At 41.2% G+C, this 20,190-nt stretch overlaps 1 long non-coding RNA gene across 2 annotated transcripts in view; it reads right to left on the bottom strand.

Moving 5' to 3' along the window:
* Positions 1–2,950: 2,950 nt before the first annotated feature.
* Positions 2,951–20,190, bottom strand: part of LOC114594018 (uncharacterized) — a 36,605-nt gene continuing 19,365 nt past the window's right edge. The window contains exons 2-4 of one of the 2 annotated variants that reach the window (XR_003705855.2): positions 9,480–9,567; positions 3,673–3,910; positions 2,951–3,258 (exon numbers count right to left, since the gene is read on the bottom strand). This is a non-coding gene — a long non-coding RNA (uncharacterized LOC114594018). Of the gene's footprint in view, positions 3,259–3,672; positions 3,914–9,479; positions 9,568–20,190 lie in introns of both variants that reach the window. The other variant, XR_003705854.2, reaches the window with a different exon arrangement.

The following is a 20,190-nucleotide window of genomic DNA, read 5'->3' on the forward strand; positions in this document are numbered from 1 at the left end:
TTCCATTATTGGTGGTCAATAATGCTCACAGTACTTACAATTGCCATCTGAAACAGCAGTCAATAATCAATTAAAACTTAGCTAATAGACCTACAACAATCAAATCAGAAAAACACCCACAGCTTGTATGTATGGTCATATACCAAAGAGCCAATGAATCAGCAGGCTTTAGTCCTCATGATATCACAACTACTGTTAGATCAATGTTCCATCTTCATGGCACTGTTCTTTTACTGTGGTGTTGAAATTCATGACCAATAATATTTTAAACATTTTCTAATTCCTAAAAGTCATGTTATATGCTGACATTATGGGATCTACTAGAAGGGAACGAGGTCCACTAACAAATATTTGTCTGTGATTGTTATCACCTGAATTCTTATTAACTCCCTCCAGGAAGACTGTTACATAAACAACAGCTTCAGTATGTTTGTGATCACAGAGAAGATCCATATGTATCAAGTTCCAGAAGATGATGCATGATGTGAAAACACTCTAAACATACTAGGCATGATGACCCAAAATTCTATAAGGCAGTGATGTGCTTATAGAGTGCTCTGTATTTGTGATGTGACAGAACTCTGCATGCACAGCTGCTCAGCTCTCAGAAATGGAGAATACACTCTGTGGAAGATGGAAGATTCTACATCCTATCTGCTGCACAGCATCTTTCCAGGGAAAATAAGTCCTTGTTGCATATAGAAAGTACCATTTATTTGTTGAAGCCCTCATATATTCATCAATGTCTGAAATTATGTAGAAGTTTCATTTAAATCCATATTCAGGATGAGGAATGAATATTTCTCACTACTTAAAAAACTGGTGTACGTATGTGAGAGAGAATGACGGAGGGAGACCACAAGAGTTTTGACCATGGTCTATGGCGGCATGTATAATTCTACATTGTATGTTTAGCATACTCATTCAAAGAACCACAGAATTGTAGAGTTGGAAGGAACCCCAAGAGGCATCTAGTCCAACCCCTTGCAATGCAGGAATCCCGCCCACAGCCTTCCCTGGGTGGGCTTGAACCACCAACCTTCTGGTTAACGGCCAGAGGCACTGATTCATCGCAGCACAGGGTATATGAGCAGAGGTTGTACTGGTATTATAACAAATCATAGCACAATTTGACATGGTAAACACATGGGTAAAGCACACATGAGATTCTACCGTAATTTATTTGCTTTAACAAGAATGCCAATGAACCAGAGTTACGGGAGGTGCATGGTGTGAAGTCATAATATCTATTAAGCAACTGCAAGGCGTCACAGCAAAGAGGTATGTGTTGTCATAAGCACTTTTCGTTCTAGGTACAGTGGTACCTCGGGTTACATATGCTTCAGGTTACATACGCTTCAGGTTACAGACTCTGCTAACCCAGAAATAGTGCTTCAGGTTAAGAACTTTGCTTCAGGATAAGAACAGAAATCGTGCTCTGGCGGCGCGGTGGCAGCAGGAGGCCCCATTAGCTAAAGTGGTGCTTCAGGTTAAGAACAGTTTCAGGTTAAGAACAGACCTCCGGAACGAATTAAGTACTTAACCCGAGGTACCACTGTATAATGGTTCATTTGTGAAGGATTATCATCATGCAGTGAAACAATATTTTGAAAGCAAAATATGATTGCAAATGCACCAAGAAGATTAGTGTGGAATCCCACTAGTACTTAACCATTCCCCCCTGTTTGTTTAAATACAGTATTGTTGCATTTAAGGCTGTTAACAGCAAGTGGTTTGAACTAGTGAATACTTGTTAAAGGCCACCTGGGGTTTTGCTCTGTATGAGACTAAAGGAACAAATCACCTCATGGATAAACAACAGGTCCTTGCCTTTCTGTTTTGTCTTTTCTGCATACGTGAAAGAAATATGCTCAACAATATGTAACCAAGGTGCCTACTTCTTCACTAGAGGGAGGAAATGAGCTGAGCCAACACAGTCAGCAGCAAGGACCTCAACAGAAAAGGCACCACGAGCTCAAGCACCACAGTGGATTTCATTTAGGAATAAAAAAATCCAAAATGAAAACCACCATCTAAAACACTCTTTTGGCTAGCGTAACAAACCAGGTAAAACAACTTAAGACAGATAAAGTGAGATCTTAAACAATTAAAGCCACAAAGCCCAGCATCATAACTAAAAGCAGATCAAAATTAAAAGATCTCTAAGTCCAATTTAAAAACTAGTATAGGAGGAGACAGATGGATATCTCTCAGGAGAGAGTTTGCAAACACAAATTTACCCCCACTTGCTATTCACACATCGTACACAGTGTGCACATGTTGAAACTGAGTAACCCCTAACTTATTCACACCCACCTTTCCTGCACACTCAACTATTCTGACAGCCTGACTCTCTGAAACCAGGTTATAGGAGGCACCAGAATTTTGAAGCTTGACATCTTTGAATTTTTTATATGACAGATCAAAAGCTTTCCATTAAATTCCAGTAGCTACAAGTTTGTGAAAAGTTGTGATACTTGCTATGTAAGTTATTTCTTTACGCCTTGACAACATTTTGTGGTCTTAAAAGTTTGCTTCTCATAAAGATGACATAGACCGGTGCATTATATGAACGCTAAGAGTCAGGAAATGTTCAACGTACAAACGGGACCAACCAGTAAAACATCTGCTTCATTTAGATGGGAAATCTGTGCACTGGGGTCTTGGAATAAGTCTTTCTGTTGGGCAGTGGTGGTGAGGACTCATGCAAAGACATAATTTTATATTTGGGGTGAGTGGTGAGAAGCAATTTTTGCAGTGGGGCACAAGATTCACTGTAATGCCCAAAAGCATTGCTAGACTAAATTGCAGTCAATCAATCATAATGAATTTTAAGAACATTTGTTGTAGTCACTACTTATACTTCACAATAACCACAGATACACCTGAGAAAGAATCACATGTATCCTTAAGGCAGGAAGTATCAGGCAGTACAGCACTCTTTGAGATCTGCAGTTGGGAAATATTTTTATTAGGACCAACCAAACAACCTTCAGAGAGCACCAGGAAGCCATTCAAGCCAATGCCACTTCTCCACTGATCATTTGAAACCTTTCATGCCTTTATCTGGTTTTGGAGACTGTCTTAATCTCTTCCCTTCAAATGTGAGATCTCAGAGACTCGCTTTAAAATATATGAATGTTAAGCATATTTTCTACCAGACTTTTCATTTGTAGAAGTCTTTGAGGCACAAAGTACAATCGCTCCCAGTTCCTCCTTTGTGGGTGGGGGAAGAGATTTGTAAAATAACTTTTAGTTCTGAAAGAAAAGAACCAGAAGTAACCCAAAAACAATTGATCTCTCTCACAATGATAAACCTGTGTATAATTTCATATTGCAGTTGGAATTTCACCGAACTGAATGTTCCTCTGTATGATTATAAAAACATTCTTGCACATAGAGAGCAACTAGGTCAGGGAGAAGGCTGGGAGAAGCACCTTCTCTCTGAAATTTAGCTTTTCTGTATGAAAATGATTTGTTTGTTTGTTTTTGTGTTGAAGAGCATTTAAGCACCTGAGTCCCTACTTGCCATTTCAAGTACTAGGTCTCTACCATGCCCTTCTGTTGCATCTTACTTGAAGTGACTTATAGCTCACAGATCTCAATATCTTTCTGCTAGCCTATGCGCATGTGTTCAGGTACGTGCTGTTCTGTATGAGCTACAAAGCTTACCAAATGGATGCTCCCACTTTCACTCCACTGTTGTTGTTGTTGTTGTTGTTGTTGTTGTTGTTGTTGTTGTTGTTGTTGTTGTTGTTTAGTCGTGTCTGACTCCGTGACCCCATGGACCAGAGCACACCAGGCACTCCTGTCTTCCATTGCCTCCCGCAATTTGGTTAAACTCATGTTAGTAGCTTCCCCTTCTCCACTGTAGCGAGTTATATATTTTGCAAGTTTTGCTCCGTAATTCCTGCTGGGAACAAACAAGTTGCTGTATTCAGTGGCAATAGTAAAACAACAAGTCTCAAAAACATAGCAAAGGTCTATTTTCAGTTTTTCTTGTGCTGGGCAGACTCTCCTTAGCTGCATCAAGTTATGCAAAAATGCCACCACCATGTCTGGTGTACAGTCTTGGAGGAACCTGTTTGGATCATTCTTATTGACCTCTTAGGGAAGCATTTGGAGGCTGCCAAATCTGCCTGGCCTAATGCAATGCTATGTAGTAATCATGACAATGACATGTAAAAGACTCTAAACCTCCCCCCTCCCGGCTTTAAGAAGTCAAAGCAGCTGTACAAAGAAGCTTGCTTGCTACATCTGTCTTGAGATGAACAGAGCCGCCTCATCTATCCCACCAATCCCATTTTTAACACTACCTCAGACCATGGGCTCTTCTTAGCCTACTGCACCTGTCCAGACTAGGCCTACAAAGAGATATAGAGAGAGATGCATCTTATAAAAATAATAATTATGTGGCATTTCTTTCCTTTTTTTTCTCCTTTTAAAGGTTGCTTCTGACAAATCTATCTATTTGGGGCAAATTGTCAGTGAGAAACTTCCGCTCGAACTCTTTGGGACAAAACTCGCTCTTTGAAAGGATAAATCCCATTGCATGAAGGCCCGAACAATGGCCAAATGTGTTGCTGTTGCCTTTGCTGCCACTGCTACTGCTGGGGCTGGGCCTCTGACAAAGGGCGGATTAATTGGTGCCGTGGCTGACTGGTTCGAGATGGCTCCACTCAGAGTGCGCTGCGGGGAGCCCCATTGACTGGGCCCCGAGTCCCACTTTTCACAAACTCCAAACAAAAGTCAATTTCTTTCTTATAAGGCAGGGGAGAAAGAGAGAGAGGGAGAGGGAGAGAGAGAGAAAATCACTTGGTGTTTGAGCTGGGGAAGGTGACTTGTTGGATTAGAGGACGTCATGCTCTCCCTGGCTGTCTCTCTCATGCTTTAATGTTATGTCTCCAAGAACACAAAAGTTAAAAGAGTGAGAGAGAGAGCAAAAGCAACTCATCTATTTCGATGAATATGTGACTTTCTCTCCGTTGTGCAAGTTAAACCTGGCATCCCATCTGAAGACTACTAAAGTGAAAACAACAGCATGAAGCTGGTAGTGTGTGTGCATTAACAGTGTGCAATCCTATACATGTATACTCAGAAGAAAGTCCTATTGAGGTTGATGGGTTGCTCCCAAGTAAGTGTCATAGGACTGCAGCGCAAAACTTATACTAGCTCTTTATTTCTACGGTGTTTTGATGGGCACTGAATGCTTCATTTATTTTAATAAGATCTTGAGAGAGGATCCTGCTGCTTATGGGATTACTGGAAATGTCTGCTATTTTAAAGACTATTCCGTAAGAGTTGTATCTTATTGCTGAATATCACAGCTGCATAAAACAGACTAGAAGTCTTTTTCTTAGAATGTAGTAACTCTACATAACTCAATGATACAGGTACCACCATCCTGCTTACAATGCCCTGTACTTTGAAAATTTGGATCTTGTATATTTTTTATTTTGCGAGGTAAACTGGGAAGCAGAAGTCAGCCAGCATGGATGCAAGTTTTACACAAACACCCCTTTGTCTTGGCACATCAGTGTAACATCAGGCACAGGGAAGACTGTTGGAGATGAAATTTCATAACTGGCACATTTCATATGCAGAGGAGAAATTTATGACTTAAACAGGAGTCAAATGGGAAGAAAGACGAAATCAAATGTGCCCAGCTCCCTGCAGATTTTGGTTTCCTGCAGTTTTTCAAGAGGCAGAGTTTAGAATAGATTTTTTTGTGTACTACTTAATTACCTCAGCCATTATGATGATTGCATAATAGTTGATTCCTCATGTCATCATCATATTCAGATCTTTTCTTTTAAAAAAACACACTGTGATTCCCTGCATAACACCACACAAGAGGAAAGGACAAAAACACAGCCCATGCCAGCAGGATTTCTCGTTTCATTAGTGTAGTATAATAATAGCTGTGGTCAACCTCCTTAGCATATGACAGTATCAAACATTGCAGGAGTTACCTGGGATGCACTCTCTTGGTGGTATTTTAAAAAGGGGAAATACGATTTTTCCATCATCCTTACAGGAATTATCATGGTTTGTTCATCTGTTTTGGCTGAATTTGTGTGGTATCAAGGGTTGGGGGGAAGCATTAATTTAGTTCTTCACTTATGCTAAAAGTCCTTAAAATATTGCTTTAGTTGCAATTATTTTGGATCTGAACTATATTGTTATTTAAAAGAAAGAAAGAAAAACAGCTGGAAACTCAAACTGATTAAGCTAGAGGACTCCCTCTACCAGTGATCTCAGGTGGTGAGTACTGAGCCAATAACTTTGCAGCCCAAACATGTCCACTGAGAAACAAGAAGCTGGCATCAACATATTACAGATAACCTTGTGGTTTGCAGAAGTATACAAAACATTTTTTAAAGCCCTAACAGGTCAACACTATGAGAGCTGAACACATTCAGTGACCACAAAGGTTAAGTGTCTGCTGGAAAAGAAAACTTGAAGCTGAGGGGATGGGATGGAATATCTTGAAGGAGCACATGGCTGGTGAGCTGGTTACCTAAAACCCTCAACAGGAATTCTCCTCTAAGGAGGAGCAGATGCACTGCAACACTTTGCTGAAGGTCATACTTGTAGAACATAAAAGAGAACCTGCTGGATCAGGCCAAGGGCTTATCTAGTCTAGCATCTGGTTCTCACAGTGACCAAACAGATGCCCGTGAGAAGCCTGCAAGCAGGACCTGAGCACAAGAGCACTCTTCCCACTTGTGAATCCCAGCAAGTGGCACTCAGAGGCTTCCCTTCTCAGACAGTGGAGGTGTAACACTGACATCATGGCTAGCAACCATCAATAGCCTTGTCCTCCATGAATTTGTCTAATCCTCTTTTAAAGCCATCCAAGTTGGTGGCCATCACCGCCTCCTGTGGGAGCAAACTTACTATGCACCGTGTTCTTTCTTTTGTCTATTCTGAACCCTCCAACATTCAGCTTCATTTGATGTCAATGACTTGTAGTGTTATGGGAAGGGAGGAAAACTTTCCCCTTTCCACTTTCTCTATGCCCTGGATAATTTTCATGCACTCCTATCATGATGCCTCTTCCTCACCTTTTCTCTATACTAAAGAGGCCCAAATGCTAAAACTTTTCCCCGTAGGGTAGTTGCTCCAGCCCCATAATTATTTTGCCTACCCTTTTCTGAACCTTTCCCAGCTCTACAAAATCCTTTTTGAGGTGACCAGAACTGTATGCAGTATTCCAAATGCAGCTGCAACATAGATTTGTTATAATGGCATTCCGATATCAATCCCTTTTTCTAATGATCCTTAGCATAGAATTTGCCTTTCTCACAGCTGCCACACACTGGGCTGAATCATCTACCATGACCCCAAGGTCTCATACCTGGTCAGTGACCAGCAGTTCAGACCCATTGAGCATATGTGTGAAATTAAGATTTTTGTTTGCCCTCCACACATCACTTTACACTTGCTTACATTGCATTGTATTTGGCATTTTACTATCCATTCTCTCAGGTGCTTTTGGAGCTCTTCACAATCACTTTTGAACCAACTCAGTATCGTAAAAAACCTGGTCACCTCACTCCTCACTATAGATTATTTATGAACATTAAAAGTACAGGTCTCATTACTGACCCTTGAGGAACCTCCACTTTCTACATCCTTCCACTGGGAGAACTGCCTCATTTATTCCTACTCTCTGCATCTTGTTATATAACCAGTTCCTGATCCACAAGAGGACCTTTCCTCTTATGACTGCTAACATTACGTTCGAGAACCAAGGTACCACTGTACTAAAAAACAGACTAGGGCTGAGTGATATCTGGTTTTCAACATCATGATATATCAGCAGTTAAACATCATGATATTCTGATATATCCTGATGTCTGAAATTGGAGACCACGTGTGGGGATGAAGGAAGGAGCAGCCGGGTGGGGGAAGGAGAAAAGTGAAGTCACCTCCACTGCATGGTTTGAGTGGGAGGAGATGGGGATAGGGGGAGAGACAGGCAGTGGTGGCAGCCAGCGAAGATGCACTGGACACTGCGGCTGCTGCTGCTGTCCTGCTGAGAAACGCTGCTCTGCCTCAGTGCCAGGGGAAGGTAGTGTCATGGTGCCTTGAAGTGAGGGCAACCAGATGCCTTGTTCTCCATCAGCATGAGGGGAAGGCAGCACTTCCCAATTGGCTACCTTGTCTTCCCTCAGCGTGAGGGAAGGCAGCTCAGATTAGCAGTGCTATCGGCTGATACCATCATGCAATATCGGAGGATCCTTGAAATCCGCTGCCCTGCTCTCCCTTGCATGAGGAGTGATATGCTGCTGCGCATTGCCGGGTCAAAATCGTTATTGCGGTGTGATTTTGACCAATATATTGAAGAGTCACACAGAGCTAAAACAGACAATAAAATTTGTGGTATTACCATGCAAAAATGACAAAAATTTAGTTGGGGGGAGGCAAGGGATGGGGTCGTGGGCCCCCTGGGTGCATTGTGTGGACTCCCAGGGATCCTGGACCCCTAACTGGGAACCACCGCTTTAGTAGGTTACTGAGACAGGACTTATCCTTGCAGCAGCCATGCTTGTTCAGCTTCAGCATAGCTTGTTCTTCTATATGGTTGGTTATTTTATATTTAATGATTCTTTCCTCCAGTTTTCCCAGGACAGAAATTAAGCTAACCAACCTACAATTGACAATGGACACTTTCCAGTCCTAAGCTGTTTGAATACTCTACCTATTTTTTAATTTTAAAACTCTCTCTGTTTATAGAATATTAAATGTCAGGAAGGAGGGTTGTAGCCTTCCTGCTATGCTTGTTTTCTATGTGTGGGTATCTTATTCATACCTTCACACCATGTGCTGTAAACAATTGGCTAGTTACGTTGTTATATTCTGGACTCATGGTATAACTTCAGGGATGTTTTTCATCGGTGAAGTCTAAGCTGTTAACTAATTAAATAACCTTAGTTGCCTTTTAACTAATCCTGTAACAGTGTAATCCTATACAAGTCTATGCAAAGGCAGACCCCACTGTATTTAATGGAATTTACTCCCAGGTAAGTAAATATAGGATTGCAGCCTAAATATATTTTCAGCTTCCCTAAACTTCAGCGTGAGGATCTTTAGGTATTGAAGGAAGGATATTTGCTGGAGCTGGGTGGTGGCATTCAAATAGAATCCTTGCCTGACATGCTTCTGGTCTCTTAACACTCACTGTGCACTCAAGTCTAGATATCCTGTCCACCCATTGGTTTCTTAGCTCTCACTCCTTCCCCACCTGCCAAAGCAATCAAGACTGAACTCCTGGTTGGGATTCCATTCTTCTTTGTACACTAGCTTTCCCCAAGCTGTTGTTCTCCATACATTTTGGACTACAACTCCCATCAGCCCTGGGCAGCATGGCTGATAGGCAGGAACACTGGGAATTGTAGTTCACAATATCTGGGAAGGCTGCGCCAGCCCAAAGAATTAAGACAGTGTTGAGAAAGAGTGTAAGGCAGAAATACCTGCAACAAAGGGATGTGACAGACACCGCCTTCCTTCTTGGGCTGTGGATTTCAGCAGCTCTCTTTCACTTGTCTCCATGATTGGGCCCTTAGAGGACAGATGACAGTACAATGATTAACACCATTGACTCTGTCCCAACATTAATACGATTACCATTATCATTCTTCAACTAGCATAATCTATGGCTGAAGAAGGGCATGATAGCTCTGAGAACAGGCCTTATCATTTGTATCAAAGGTGGAGGAAAGATCAAGGAGAAAGAGGATGGAGAAGGAGCTGTTTGACCTCCCTGAAAGAAGGTCATTAATGATTTCTGTGAGAGCAGCTCCACTGGAGTGAAGTGTCTGAAACCAAACTGGAGAGCATCAGAGAGGAATAGAAATGAGTTCAAGAGACTGGGAGGAAATTCATCATGGAAAGACAAGAATGGCAAATAGGATGAGGAGATGAATGCAATGGCATTGGGAGAGATAGGAAAGGTTGAGAGGGTAAAACACAACAGCAGTGGCAGAAGACGTATAATGTAGTGGAGGGTGGGATATTTACAGAAAAGTGACAGACACTGTGAAATGCTTTAAATGCTTAAGTGCCAATATCATATTTATGTCGGCTCCTCATGAGCACGTCAGAAAGCACCATTATTCAGAGACTCCCGCATTACCTTTTAGGGGATCCAAAGAAGCTAGCATAACCAAAGAAGCCACAATCTGAGGGCTACATGTGCTGAATTCCTCCTACTTTCTAAAATGTCCTTTACCAAGTATGAATTTGGTTAGTTAACAGAATGATTGTTTAGAGTATGAAACCACTGACTACGGTAAGATAATAAAAGAGGACCCTTGAGGCCAAGAATTCTAAATAAAAATAAACTGCTTTTAAAGCCCAGAGTAGTGCTCTAATAGAATAATTCTCTCCTTAACTACCAAATGCAGAATACTGGGTCTATGTGTTGCTTAACGGTGCTGGTGGTGGGATATAATATCACGTACAAGGCACTGTTGATTTCAAGGTTCATAAGATCATGTTGGTATTGCTTTGCTTCTGTATACTACGTTTAAGCACAGCGATGACTGTGAAAGGTTAATTTGTGTGACCAATTGGTTCATTAACTGCCATTAAAAAGTCTTTTTGAAAACAAAACAAAATGGCTTCCGTGAAACAATGTATAGAGTGAATAAGGCATATCCTGTTGTCAGGATACATGTTTGAGGCGATTATATTCTAGATAACAGATTTTTTGAAAAAAATTTAGCTGAAAGCAGCAGCTATATCCATGAGATATAATGCGGTAACAGATGAGGAATTCAGAGGTCTGGAGAAGACAGAGATGAGAGGTTTTGTCTGCTCTGCTTTCCCGCTGATTTCTTCACCCACTAGATGATGGGGAGACCTACTACCAAAATGCTCTTGGGATGTGGCACTGGGCTTCCTCAGAGTTTCCTCACCTGGTTGCTGTACGAACCTTTGTGGGAAAGGGGATCCAGCAGAGGTAGAGATGTTCCCTGGGACTTTCAAGGCTGAGCCATGGACTGCTCTCCACTGAGAAGCTATAGCAACATGGATTGTCAGATGGGGTAATGCTAAGCATTGCAGTTCCTGACAGAGACACAGTGCTGGACCTCTTCAAAGTTTCTTCAACTCGCCCCTGTAAACTGAAGACTGGGGGTGAGTTCGCTTCTTCTTTTCTTCATCCTGAAGGGCCATCATGAGTAATTATCTCAAGCTCAGGTGATTGAAACAGCAAACAAGGTCCAAAGAGCACTAGTCCCACTATGGGATTGGGACTGGATGAGTGAGCACTTTAGGATGAGTGGGAATGAGCAAGCATATTATGGGTAATTTACTGGGCACCTTGAAGCAACCCATATTTCACAACCATGCTTACCACAAGCAGCAGAACACACTGTGCATGGACAATATTTTGGCCACTGGCAATCTGAGAGTTGTGTGGTAGCAGGGAGGCCATTGTAACTTGTCCAAAGTCTCTGCCTGGGATAGAAACTCACCAGCCTGCTGAAGCTGTTTTCCCCCCTTCAATTGTTTACATATTGGAAATGGGCTTACAAATAGATGGATAAATAAAAATACAGCATGCAACCCTTCTATACTATAAAGATGGTCTTTTCAGTGGGAGTTAGATGTGAGTAACTATAGAGAGGGTGGCACTGTAAACCACTTGAGCCTTTGGGGCTTGCCGATTGGAAGGTTGGCAGTTTGAATCCCTGCGACGGTGTGAGCTCCCATTGCTCTGTCCCAGCTTCTGGCAACCTAGCAGTTTGAAAATATACCAGCGCAAGTAGATAAATAGGTACCGCTGTGGCAGGAAGGTAAAGGGCGTTTCTGTGTGCTCTGGCTTCCATGTTCTGTTGTGCCCGAAGCGGTTTAGTCATGCTGGCCACATGACCTGGAAAGCTGTCTGCAGACAAACACCAGCTCCCTCAGCCTGAAAAGTGAGATGAGTGCAGCAAACCCATAGTCGCCTTTGATTGGACTTAACTGTTCGGGGTCCTTTACCTTTACCTTTTAACTATAAAGACTATTATATAACAGAGCAGAATTCATCTATAAGCTTCATATTCTACTTATCAAATCAGCCTTTCTCAACCTTGGGTTCCCAGAAGTTGCTAGACTTCCAACATCCCTGACCACTGGTCCAAGCTTGGGATGATGGGAGTTGTAGTCCAACAATATCTGGGGACTCAAGGTTGTATTAGACACTTCCTTCTAGGAGCCTAGGATAGCATACAAGGTTCATCCCAAGGTTCTATGATGTAGGTTAGCCTGAGAGGGAATGACTAGCCAAGCTCATCCAGCAAGCTCAGTGGCTGAGTAGGGATTTGAGACTGAAATTCTCTGGTTCTATTTCAATGCTCAAATCACCTATACCACATGGGCTCTATTAGTCCATTAATCAACCAGACACAAGGTAAATGCAACACTACAAGCTCCTGGGCTATATTTCAGCCTAATTGGTTCATTTCAAGTACGTTAAGTCCTGTAATGGTATGACGGACCTTATATTATTTAATGATTTATAATATTATTGTGGATGATTCAAGGGGGGCAACTGAAATGCAGATGCCGTTAATACATTTTACATACAGAAATTAGTCATGTAGGTCAATATCTTTATACTTTTGCATTTTGGTTGGATCATAATTTTTGAAGGAAAAATATTTGCCCTTTCTACTTTCACTTCAAAAAACCAGAATCAGTTGAGATTCCATCAAAGGCAGAGGAACAAATTTAACTTCGTGGAATAATTCCACTGTGATCTTTCATAAAGATTAAATTATATCCATAATTTGTAACTCTGTGTGTGTGTGTGTGTGTGTGTGTGTGCGTGCGTGCTGTTAACTCAGACTCTGCTTAACATGCCACACCACAACTGTTATACAACTGATAGCTGTTGCAGTAGCAATTTGTTCACTAAGCTGAAACCCTTTCATTGACTAACTGGAGTTCACATTCCCTCAAAGTAATTGGAAAAATGCATCTGGAGTTAGATGGACTTTGCTAATTTGTTTTATTATGCATGGAAATATTGGTATAAAAAGGTGTTTCAATTATTTTCTATGGCAGGGACCTATGTATTCTCTGTACTCACAAAGACTTTAAATGGAGTTATTTTTCCCTGCCTGTAATCATCCCCCCCACTTTTAAGTACCCAGGCAGAAAAAAGTAAGTTTACTGCTCCTAGCACAATGGCCCTCTTCACTTTTAGGTTTGGGAGACCTGGGTGACCTACGAAAGTTAATTAGAAGGCTAACAAAGACTAAGACAGAGTAGAATACATCGCCTCTCCTCCAGCCAAAGATGTCATCCATTAATTAGGGAAATCGTTAAGGTGGCCTTTATTGAATCCATTGAAAATCGGCAGTTGGCGGTCGACAGTTTTGATCAGATTTTCTTCTCCCCAATAAAGCTGGCCTTAATGGTACGAAAAGTAGAAGGGATGAGTGTGGTGAACTAGCAAGGAGAAGGGAAGCAAGGGGGGGCGGGAGAACAGGGGAGGGGTGGGAAGTATGTGTTTCAGTGACATTACAGTTAAACAGCCACCAATTGTGATGGCTTTGATTCTCAGGCTACATGGCATAGTTTTTCCATGATGTAATCTTTATTGAACCTGGAATCTGAGGGGGAAGCTAGCTGTTGCCAGTCTCGCCTCCCTTGGACTTAGGGGACTCTGGATGTTGACAGCACAGCGATAAGAGGCGAAACTCACTTGCATTTTGCCATCTGAACATCATTTCTCTTAATACCGAACTTGTTGCTGGTTAGTTAAAACATCTCTCTACAGTTACAAATATATACACATATGTTATAAATATATACACATGCTTAGCTTGATCCGGTGACACTTGTTTTCAAGAATGGGTTGAAGCACACATTAATTTTGTTCCTTTTTTATTTTTTGCTGTTTGGGTTTCTCTCTCCTCCCTTTTTGCTCTTTGAACTGCAACACTTCCAAACTGCATCTTCATGATACGAGAGTATCCATGTGACACAATGCAATCGTTTTCACATAATAATTTTAACTTGTTTTTATTTGATGGTTGAGATGAGGCTCTCAAATAGGAGAATTGCGTGGGGCTTGGTTTATAATTTTATGTTCTTTGGGAAGAAGCTGCCCCCCTATCTCTCTCTCACACATACCCACCCCCTTTCCCTGTTAAACAAGCTGTATCTCTTACAGCAATTCACGCACTTGAGAATTTGATGTCTCTTCTTGAAATGCAGTAGACAAGGACTTACTGCACCACTATCTGTCCATCTGTGCAAGCTTCTTGTATCTAAGCAACTTTTCATTTGGGGTGTATGTGTGTGGGGGGAGAGAGAGGCAAAATGCAAGGGTGTCACTTTGCAGAGAGTGTAACACAGAAAACAGCTATTCCAGAGTGGCATGTTTACCTTCTCAGAATTGCAGCCCTAATCCTGTATTCATTGTACTGATCTAGTGAGAGCTTTAAGTACTTAAAGAATGACAGATCAGGCTCCCTTTGAGTGTTTGGATAAGTGCACATCTTTAGTCCGGAAAACTGTGTAAAAATGTTTTAGAAACTCCATTTTGTGTTGGGTTTTTTTTTAGGAGGAAAAGTATGAGGATCAATGGTACTACGTATTTAAAATTATTTCCCCATATTAACAGTGAAATCCTAAGCATGTCTTCTCAGAAGTTCTACTGAATTCAGTGAAACTTAGTCCCAAGTACATGTGTGTAGGATTGCATACTTACCTGGGAGTAAGTCCTATTGACTTCTGTAGCACTGGAGTAGACATGCATGGGACTGCAATGGACGTTATTGTCTTAAATAAAGCTCAGGTTCTGTAGACAAACCAAATTGTACAAATTAACAGATTGTATTGTTTTATGTAACAGACCTAGCAGATCATTTTTCTCTTTTTTTCCATAAGCATGTTTCATTGGTATGTTTTATGTTGAATCTAATGCATGACATTTTGTAGAATCTGAAAACTTTTGGGGCAGGACACACAAACTAGATCATAAAGCCTTTTACAGATGCTTGTTAATGTTTCCAAAAAGTATTTTCACAATCATTAGGGCTTCCTTAAAGTAAAAATAAAATAAAAATTAAATACATTTTCTAAAAATATTAATTGCTGGGGAAAGGATAAGTAACACTGCAGTCATATACATACTGAACTAGGAGCATGTCATGCTGAACACATGTTTGCATTGCACTGGAAGTCTACCTTGCCAGTCATTTTAGGGGAAAAGGTAATGGAGTCTATCGTTATATATCCTTTGGAAATAAAACCATAAATTATCCTGATTTAATACTAGATAAGGCTGCTCTTTTTTGTTAAAACTAACAGTTCAACACGTCAAGTTTAAATCCTATACTCGCTTACCTGGGAGTAAACCTCACAGAGCTCAATGGGTCTTCTTACTTCTGTGTGGACATGTATAGGATTACACTGCAAGTGGCTTACTTCAATCTTATATTGGTTCAGCCTTTCACAAACTTTGTCTCTTGCCATTCTAAGCATTTGTATGATCATCCTTACTCCCTGTCAACAAGTTGGATAAGTCATTCATTTCTATTTAAAGAGAAGACTCGACTTTCCTGTGAGTTGTGCTTGAAGTGATTCACTGCAGTGGCAAATAGAGATTCGGATGTCACCTGGAACTTTCTTTGGAGAAGAATATGCTATCACAGAATAAAATCCCTGGTTTGTGGCTCTGTGCCCTGCCCCCCAGTTAATATACGCTGAGGATCACGGAGGTCGCAGGTCTTCCCTATAACTTGTAAAGTGAATGTTAATAACGTCACAACTTCAACTGGTATGTACCCTGCTTCTAAGTGGGGAGAGAGCTTTTTAGACTGCTTTTATGTTTGGAATGCCAAGTGACCAGATTTCCCAATAAACTTACTTTTATTAATAGTTTATTAACTTCAGCCTCTGTGCCTGGCCTATTCAAATAACCACGATATTAAATTCATTTCTATCCTGCCCTTCCACTGCATTTGCAACACTATAGGCTGCTTACAACATACAATGAAATCCAACAAAAATAAATAATCAACAAAAACAATAAACAGCAGTAAAACAGAAACGGGCATACAAGTAGCAAAACCAAAAACAGAGGGGCATCCATAGCAGAATTTTCTGAATGTAGCTGGTCAGATGCCTGCTATATATGCATATATTTAAGCAGCAAGAAGCAAGGAGGAAGAGGGCCAAACTGACCTTCTGAAGTAAGGAGTTCTGTAATCCAGGCATAACCACAGGAGGAAGCCCACTCCCACATCTCAACCAGCCATGCCTGTGTGTTGTACTGTACACTACTGCTGAACTGCTATTTTTGTTTTATATGAGGAATTGAGACACTCACTTCACCCACCCAGTGACAAGTGGTTCAAAGGCAAAGTAGGAAGGCTGATTTGTGGTAGTGACAAGCACTAACTACTGTTTTTTTGCGTGTGGCTATGACCCAAGAAAATGGTTGAGGGTGCAAGGTTAGGAGATTGGCAAAAATGGTTACTTGTCTTCAAGTTTTCTACAGAGAGATGCATACCTTGGACTATTCTTCTCTTTTCTCACTGTGCAAACAGAAGGAAAAAGGGGAAAGTGGATAAAGGTCTTCAGTGCTATGAAGAAGATAAGATACAGGAAGTAGAATGCAGAAGTACTGTACATGTAATATGTGTGTGCGGATGTGTTACCTATAGCACATTTTCCTGTGAGATTTTCCTAATAGTTTTGTGCAATATTCCATGAGGAAAAATAGGGACAGTGGTAAGCCAGCAACATGGGGTTGTTGTTTTTTTATGAAAGCAGAAGACCATTAAGTCCAGAGAGAACATTTTAGCAAGAGTTAGCACAGCACTTCATAAATATACGGTTACATCAGTTGTAACTGTAATCCCATAATAGTTCAACAATGACTCAGATATGAAGGAGTCTGGAAAGGGCTGCCCCAGGTCTTGTGACATTCCAAAGCCCAATGTTATCAGAGTTGGAGGGGGAACAATCCCTGTATACTTTCCTGGAGGGAACCAAACACTCTGCCCTGCACCCAAGTTCCATTATTCCAATGACAAAGGTGGAGACCATGACTCCTACCTACCAGGGAATTTATCACTTACCGGTACCTAAATTCTCCAATGAAACGCAATCTATGATGGCAGGAATGGTTCTCCTGAATGGTTAAAACAGCCTTCACCAACCTGGTGCCCTCCAGATATTTTGGACTACAACAGTTCAACATTAACTGGCTGGGGTTGATGGAAGATGAAGTCTTAAGTATCAGTCAGGTTTTGGACTGACTCAGGTTTACGGGAGTTGTAGTCCAAAACATCAGAAGTACAAGGGTGACAAAGGCTGGATTAGTGTTTGGGGCTTGGACTGGGGAAGCTCTCTAGCCTTGTAGTCAGTCACTATAGCTCTTACATAATCTACCTCACTTGATTGCTGTGAGGATTAAGATGGGGTGATAGAAACAAATCAAGAACAACAAAATCATAAATACAAATACAAATGACAGCAAGAATAAAAAGAACAGTTGCCAATTGCTCAGAAGTTGTACAATTTGACCTCTGGAGCAATGTATGAACTTCAGAGCTGTCTGCTCCATCATTGCTTACTCAGCTAAACACTTAAAAACCCAGTAGGGCATTGTTTCTCAACAGATGGGCTAGGAACCACTTACCATGTCATGGCCTAGTCCAAGGTGGGTCACAACAGAGGAACTACTACTATGCAAATGTATGGTGAAAAATTGAGAAGTGGGTCCCCAAATGCATATTGTGTAAAAGATGGGTCCCAGGTCTGAAAAGGTTAAAGACTTCTGCAGTAGGGCATCTCCCAAGTACATAACAACATATATAAAATTGGCACAACTATCTCAATGAACTTTGGGCTACTGTAATGTACTGTATAGATAGACCCTGAGACTGAGAATCATTTTCTACTCCAGTATAGAAAATAGATGTGCACTGGTTCACTGTGAAAATTAGAATAAGGAAATGTACTCTAATCGTATGTTCTGTGTGGGAGGCTCTAACTTTACTGACTGTTTACAAGTCCTAGCTGAATCTGGACTTCACTCCCCCCACCCCCCACAAGTACTCCATTCATCTGGACTGCACATATAACTAATGGATGACAACCATATATTTATTATACTAAAAAAACCCAAACCCATTACCCACACAGGTCACAAGTAACTAAATTGGAGGTATCCTTTTCTATGAAACTGGCATGTTTGGTATATAAAGTGTGATTCTGTAGATATGCTGAAACATAACTGGGATAAAAATATCAATAAACTGACACAGTGTCATACTATATGAAACATATTTAAATAAAATATAATACAAATTAAAACCAATGTATGTCTCTAATAAAATCTGAAGCAGCAAAAGGGTTCCAAGTTAGAATAATATGGAATGACCAAGTGTCCACAAACTGCTTAGTATGGCTCATAACTGTCATAAATAAAAATGAACTGAACAAGTAAAGATATCCAGATGTGTTTCATCCAAGGTCTTCCTTAGTGGTCAGAACAAAGTGATTTACCAGGCATTTTTTTCAACCTGAATGAAAAGCCAGAACCTTTAATACTTCAAGATGCTAGGACTTTCCATTAAAGGGGCCTAAATGGCTTGGGGTTGAGATGTGGAAAGGAGCACATCTTCCATATCAACCTGCCAAGAGTGACTTGAGATCTTCAGTGGAAGCCTTTCTCCAAGTGCTTTCCTTAGGGGGAAGTATGTTATGTAGCTACAAAAGCTACATACCCTGACTTTGGTATGCGCCCCACCAATTATTAGCTCCAACATTACTGTCACCTTGGAAACATTTATGTTTGCAGAGGCATTTTTTTAATGGTCATGTTTAGTCTGCTTTATAGGCTTACTCAAGTTGTCATCGTGGCCTCTTATTTTGCTAATCTGTTGTGAGGTTTCTAATGTTTTATTACTCTAATATATTGGTATTTAATATGAACAGTTATTTTAACTGTGCCCTGTTGTACCATGCTGTCAAATATGACAGGATGAAGTGGGATATAGCATTATTTAAAATAAACAAATAAATAATTCTCCCTCATTCCCTGCCATTTATTTTCCATCGATGTTCCTTCTCCTCTGAGGAGAGAGAGAGAGAATGTGGGGATGGGGGTGGGGAGACAGGGAGAAGGAAGGGAGAGAGAGAGAGAGACATTTTCTTTCACACGAGCCCTCAGAATTACAGTTCATGAACTATTCAGTAAACTGACCGGCCTGAACCTCCCCTTCAACGGCCTAATCTAAGGGGTGGATCTATGTGTTTTGTTGCTTGTCAAAAACAATCACTCCTCGGCCCATTACATTTACAGCACGTCGTCCTTTAATTGGTGTAACACACTGAGGGCTGAAAGGAAGAAAGTCCTACAAAAGAGCCCGAGTGAATGAACCCTGACTCACACAAAAATACTCTTCAGAAGTTCAGAGCCGGGCACTAACAAGGAGGTAGAGAGTTAGCTGGAAAAGAGGTTAAGTTCAGAAATGTGCCACCTTGAAGATCCTCCCTTCAAAGCCATGATAACATTGACAAGATGAAGGGCAAAGTGGGGGGGGGGGGGGAGTTAATCATTCCTGGACTGGGGAGAGTTTAACAAAATAAGGGATCGAGAGGATCCTTTTGCCCCCTCCTTTCCTCTCCACCTCTTTATTTTGAAGGATTTTTAATTTTTATTTTTTTTAAGGCAGCGATATGTGCGCTTTTCTTTTCCTCGGCAATCTTCTTTCCATTAACATTTTCCCTCCATCTCTCGGCCTTCCTCTATTTAATCGAATCGACGAGAAGCATCTTTTAAAAACTGTGTTTTTACATTTTGAGAGGTGGAAAGAAAAGTGTCTGGAGCGGGCATAAGAACAAGGCAAATCAAAGGAGGATTTAAAGATTGGGACTTTAAAATGATGGGTCAGGAGGAGGAGGCGGAGGGAGAAAACAGCTAAACTTGACGGGAGAGGGGAAAGGAAGACTAAATAGCAGGGGGTGGGTGGGGTTGGGAGGCGGGGGGGGGAGAGGGGGGGAACCCGAGTCCTTTCTCTGACAACTTTGATTACTGTGATCTGCATGGAATAATTACAACATATCTTCTGTGTCACAAAGTTCCAGGGAGACTTTTCTTTCTCTGAACTCCCAGCCATTTCTTTGCTTAGTAGCTGTCAGGGAATTGGTGAAAAGGAGGAAGGGAGG

Source organism: Podarcis muralis, chromosome 3 (assembly GCF_964188315.1).
Source record: "Podarcis muralis chromosome 3, rPodMur119.hap1.1, whole genome shotgun sequence".
Lineage (NCBI taxonomy): Eukaryota > Metazoa > Chordata > Lepidosauria > Squamata > Lacertidae > Podarcis > Podarcis muralis.